Genomic DNA, 6,614 nt, shown 5'->3' on the forward strand with positions numbered 1-6,614 from the left:
AATTAAAAGATAAAGCTTACTGCTAACCAAATCTGCTTCTGTATATCGCTTGCTCAACTGCTTATGTGATTCTGTAACTCCCCATTGTCGCCATTGTTCTGATTTCTGTCAAAAACTGATTGTATTGTTTCCCATTTACCGAAAACTCACTGTGAAGCTATAAAAACCTCATTCAAACTCCACCCGGCACCGCATTCACCGCATTCTAACCATGAATGTTGGTCCCTGCAAGAAATCTTGCAGGTAATAAATCTCCTCTTTACTTTACCATCCGGTCTCTGGTCTCATCTATAACACCGCGGGTACAATGAAACCACAGCAGTGGAGTTCTTTATTTGAGCCCGACAGGTTACAAAACAGCATAAATCTAAGTCACAGTCTCTTGGAGATGTGTGTGTAGAATCTGCCCATGTGAAGAGTTGAATCCCCACAGAAAAATGCCCTCCTTCCCTGCCTTTCAGAAAGATCCAGGCTCCCACTGCCTGAGTGCTAGCAAGCAGGAACGCAGACACTTCTCAACTGGTCTGCTTGCTTCATCTGATGACCTTGGGTGAAGCAGGTATATTAAACAAAGAAATGTAGATTTAGGGTGGTAACCAAAGTGAATGGTGAGACAACCTACAAGGGGTTAATACTTTAGAGTTAGAAGCAGAGGGGTATACCAAGGACAAACTGGCTTTCCACACTGCCCAAAGGCATACATGATTTTTTTAAGAAAATCAATAAGAAGCCTGTGTGTTGGAAGCAAATGTAGCAGAACCCATAAAAGACATCTTGGATTCGTGCTTTGCCTTCATCACAGGAAGAAGGGCGCCTCTCACAAAAGGTACTCCTACCTGATTTGGAGGTTCCCCAACCCTTCTGTGTAGCATTTTCAGGGACTAGAAGAATGACTATGGGGAAGTCTGGCCCAAATGCATACACCTAAATCTGGATCTGAGCCACTATAATTCATGATTATCTGTTCCATTTATGCCCCACCATCCTTCGGTTGCAGAACTTATGAGGACTACATGCAATTTCCACATGCATGTAGCCCTCTGGTCAGTGGCATGGAGGTCCCTTCTGCAGCCACTGACCAGATCCAGACTTGCTTAGCTTCAACTAGGTGACACCCTCATGTCCCTTAGCCCATGCCCTGGGAACCTATATATTGTTGCTCCTATGCTGCCCAGCAATGCAATGCTTGATAGACAAACATTTTCATGAGTGTCTCTCTAAAGCACCCTTCCCCACTTTGTGCTCTCCAGATATCCTGGACTACAATTCCCAGGATCCCCAGTTATGCTGGCTGAGGGAAGCTGAGAACTGTAGTCCAAGATATTTGAAGGGCACCAGGTTGAGGAAGGCTGTTCTAAAGGATTCAGTCAAATATCAACTGGTACTGTAAACAAAAGTGGAACTTTGACAACCTGGCTAAAAAAGCTGCATTACAGAAGTACTTCCATGCGCTTGCACTTTAAATGCTTATCCACAAGACTGCTTGAGCATTTGAATTGGCCTTATGCTAAAATGATGGGTGTCTCTTTTTTACCAGCAGTAGTGGCAATATTTCTAAATAAATAACCCTTTATATTTAATAACTGCAAGCTAATGTCAGGCATCAATAAAGAAATAAAGAGTTATTGTGTTAATTAAATTAATGAAATTAAAATCAAACATTAGCATTCTCCCACTCCCAATTTCTACTTTGTCCTTTTCAGTATACCAGCTATCTGGCTATGCCATAGGCTGGCTCTGTTTGGCTAACCAAATTGATAGGTTCAGTCACCGTCACAGCAGCAAAAGCTGCCCTTTGAGTCTCTGAGACTGCCAGTTCCATGACGCAGTTTTCCAACCTTGTCAGGATTTCCTTTCACCTTTGGGTGTAAAGGACTACCTGTTTAGTCATGTTTTCCTGCTATATTGCTGTTCATTGAAAGGATGTTTGTCATAGGTATATTGCCCCCTTGAGTAAAACTGGTTGGTTATGTCACTCGAGATTTAACTTCTCAATTCCATGTCAACATTTCAAAACACATTTTGCATTTGTCGTTACCTGCAGTGACACAAAAAGAGCAGGAAGACAGACGACACCTTCTGTGGCCAACCTCTGAGGCACTCCCCAGGATCATACAGAAACTTGATCTTTAAGCTCAGAGTCCAAAGTTCCACTTTCTACTTGCCCAGACAGCCAGGCTATAAACTGCTGTATTGAGATTTTTATTTTATGTTTTAAAATGAAGCCTGGAAATTACTAAAGGCATAGTCTTGGAGGAGCCCTTGCCACAGTTTTTGTAACTCTCAGACATGCAGCATCCATTTTCTTTTTGTTCATAAACATGACTGCAAACACTGCTGTTTCCACTGTTTCAAGCCTTAGAACCACCATTTTATACTTCTGTGTACATTCTGCACAAGCAGCTACAAGCAACACTTGGCCTCAGGATCCTTTCTCTCAGCCTGAAGAGCCGGAAGACTCTAATCAGTGGCCTGCTATTAACATTCCCTTCCTGGGCAAGTTGCTTGAGTAGGAGGTTGCCATGCAACTCCAGGCACTCTTGAATAAAACCAACTGTCCCTCTGGACCATTGTCAGCCAGACTTCAGGCCAAGGTTTGGCAGGGTATCCACATTGTTCAGCCTGGTTATCCTACAATGGGAGGAGAGAGGGAGTGTAAAGCTGGTACTTCTCCTGGGCATCTCAGTGGTCTTCTGTATCAGCCACCATGTTATTCTTCTGAGTAGACTGGCTGAGTTCGGACTGAGGGCAGCTTATGATGATGGTTCTGGCAGAGTCAATTTCTGGGTGTTGTGTGTATGGCTTGGCTCCAAGGCATTTATGCTATGGAGTTGCACAAGTTCCTCTTGTCCCACAATCTGTTGAACATCTATATGAAACCATGAAGTAAGGCCTAATAGGAAAGGTTTGTATGATGTGACAAGCAACTGTGTGTTGTGGTTTTTACTGGTTTTGGTCAGTTGGGCTGTCTGAACCCTGCTGCAGTATTTCAGCATGGTACATTTGGTTTTGAGAACCCACAAACAGAAACAATGGTCTGTTCATTAGTTTCTCAGAACCACAATTGCTTGTAGTACTATCTGAACCAGGAAACACAATTCCTCATAGTACCAAGTCCTGAACCATAGAGGAACTTGGCAAGAGCAGCCCATTGCCACTCTTGCCAAGCGGCTAACCAAAGAGTGCCACTGACAGCTGCCATTTGGGGCAATGTCAAAGGCATCCCTGCTCTTGCCTCCAGCCCTCCAGATCTTCTTTGGATCATGAGTGGGCAATCAGCTGGCCAACACTGGGAGAACAGCACTGCCCAGTTGATTCCACCAGCTGGAGAATCCACTATGCAGTAGTGCTGTTCTTTCCATTTATAGTTTCTCAGAAACAAAACAGAAATACCACAACAGTTCAGACCACATAACACACCAACAAAGCTTTAAAGAAATAATTGCATGTCAAGTCATGTGAACCCACCCAGTGTGTGTGTCTTCAGCTCTGTGGCCCCCAGAAGGTTATTCATGAGGTAATGCAGCCCTTGGGATAAAGAAGATTCTCCTCTCATCTGCTAAGGCCTGAGGTCCTCAGAGGACTGTTTCTGCACAAAACTGCCCCTAAACTGAGGTCACCTTCTGAGGCACTTACACATGTCCCCACTATCTGGAATATGGCAGGTGCTGGCATGGGAGGGGGCTATTTATGGCATAATATTATCATATGCTGCTTAGACACAATGCAATCTCTAATGGCAGTATCCCATTTGTGGGACAGTCTTTTCTCCAGTGAGGCTTGCTTGACACTCATTTGACAACAGTTTTAGCACTGAACAAAACCTCTTCATTCCCCCCACCCCCCCGCTTCATTTAAAGGTGAAATTTCAATTGCTAATTATTAGTTCTTTTTTATTTTTATCTGCTGCTTTTAAATTGCATTGTTTTGACTGTACTATGATGGTTTTCTTCTTTTTTTCTTAGTTTGCAAGCCACCCTGGGAAATTTGTTTAAAGGGTAGAAATACTTAATAAAATTCAGGTGGTACAACAGTAAGGTTTAACAGTCTTCATACATAAAGAACAAGGAGGATGAAAGCTTGCAAGTCAATGTTTGGATAATGAATTACTGACATCATGCTTTCTATATCTTGGAGTACAAGCCATAAAACTTGTGTCTAAATTTCTGCTGTTTCAGTATTAGTTCGAGCAATGCTAACAAAAAGAGTGTAGTCCCAATTCCTGGTTACTATTTCCTTTCATATGGAAACATTCTTGATTTTCCAAGCATGCATATCCAATACCATATTTCAAACAAAACAAGAAACTCTGACAGCATTCATATTTTAATTCAAATTGCTTGAGAAATGAATAGCAATTACAGAAATGTTCCACTAGGTGATGCTCTCTCTTTCTGGCTTTGCAACGGCACAGTCTGCCTGCAAGCTGGTGAGACAGAGAAGGTACATAGTATAGAAATAAATATCAGTGGACTGAATCCAGACTTGTGCTTAATGGAAATCGACTTGTACTGTTAGCAGGGAACCTCTGGCTAGTGAGCGGAAGGCTCTGCAGTTACAACATGGGGCAGGTAACCCTGTCCAAAGCCCAGACAGCTGCAATAGTCCTGCCCTTCTTAACAGCTGGCTGGAGGATGTGGCTGTGCTGAACCCTACATACAAAGAGGACATCACCCCCAAGTCACCAGAAGGGTGACCCCTTTGGTGGTGACTGGCTGCCAGCAGCAGCAGGCATCTCAGGCGCAATTCCACCCCCGGAAAGGGCCACTGCTTTATTTACTTTATTTATCTCTACTTTGGCCTGCACTGAGTGAGACTAAGGTGACCACTCCCTTGCTGTACCTGAAACAGCAGAAAAGGCTGGGAAGCATAAAAGACGTTACGTGTCTCCCAGCCAGCAGTGTCCTACTCTCAGTGGAGAATAACACAGGAAGGGTGTCATCCTATGCACATGTAGGCAGAGAAGGGACTTACAACTCCCACCATGCTCAGGCCAGCCATGCCTCTATTGAAACATGAGTAGGATTGCCACTTGAGCCATGTACTGGGGGTTTCCTACTATTCATCTAATTACAGCCATCCATTATTTTTAGCATGTTGCTGTGGACACTCCTACAACCTGATCCTGTGTATATTTACTCAGAAGTCAGTTAGAACAGGGGTTTTCAACCTTTCCACAGCTGGGGACCAATGAAAACAGGAAACCCACCTTGGGGACTGCTGAGGCAGAAACAAAAGCACCATACACATAATACAGTATTCTGTGAATTAGTTTCCAAACACAGTACCAAAAAGAAAAGAGTCTCCAAAAAAACCAGAAGCCAAGCAACAAAAAATGCCAATGGAAGAACAAAATACCGAAATCAGCACAGCATGGCTCCCAGCCAGCTTCCACCGAACCGTCTCTCTCCTCCCTGGCCCTCCCGGTGGCAGCAGCACACCCTCCACGGACTGAGGAACAGGTGGTGGAGAATAGCCAGCCCCCACACCGGTCTGTGGTGAGTGGGATGCCATGGACTGGCAGGAATTCTCCCACGGACTGGCATCACTGCACAGGGCACTGAGTCACAATTTACAGGTTTTGTAGCAATATCCCTTAGGTAAGTATCTGGGAGCAAGTTCCACTGCCCAGAATGGGAATGTGCATAAGACAATCAACTTTAAGCAAGTGATAAGACTGTATCTTACTTCTATATTGTATAGAGTTTATTTAGCTAACCCTGTTAAATGTTTTACACTCTTGGCATGCTAAAATTATGCCACATCAAGAGTCTAAACTATTACATCAGTGAGTATATTCAGAATGACCAGAAAGTGTTGTTGGCACCACTACAAAATGGTTGCCACAAAGGTCAGGTTGCAGTGTGGTGGTGTTCAATGTGCCCGCCCTCTGTGAATATGTAAAATGGTGTTACTAGATTTTCCACGAGAGCTGTTTTGCTACAGACCCAGCCCGCAGCTTCCTCTTCTATCTTGTCCATCTCATACAGACTATAAACCAGATGCAACGGGTACCGATTTTTGTATTTTCAGTATTATAGTTGGTCTTTCTCTCTCTCCCATCCTGCTGCTCAAGGAAAGAGCTGCCATTCCCGAAACCAAATGCAGTATCAGAACGGCAAAGCAAAGCGAAAAGAGCATAGGAAAACACTGCATGGAAAAAGAAGAAGGGAAAAAACCCGCAGATCCGGTTCATCAAAAATGAAGTGGCACGAATTATCACAGACCTAGTGCTTGCCTGCACACAAAACAATTGATCTAAGGCAAAGAATTGTCAGCCAAGTACATTTGTTCATGTGTAAAGTAGCAGCCAAAACCTCCAAAGCTTCATTGCTAGGCGATGCGTACTCCAAAGAATTGCTACTTATGGGAATCAGCCACAAACCTGACTTCCAGATTCCTAGCTGGGAAATGCTTCTTACAGCATTACTATTTCCTTCTCCTTTTCTCCTCTGACCCAGAGCCGTTCCTACTTTAGCAACCCCACAACAAGGCCATTTTTTGTTTTGCAACTATTTTTCTTCCTCTCAAATTATTATTATATTGCATTTTTATCCTGCTACTCAATCTAAGACTCCCAGACTAGCTTACAAATAATAAAAGATAGTGCCTGC

The sequence above is a fragment of the Varanus komodoensis genome, unplaced genomic scaffold, assembly GCF_004798865.1.
Source record: "Varanus komodoensis strain SLA01 unplaced genomic scaffold, ASM479886v1 scaffold5, whole genome shotgun sequence".
Lineage (NCBI taxonomy): Eukaryota > Metazoa > Chordata > Lepidosauria > Squamata > Varanidae > Varanus > Varanus komodoensis.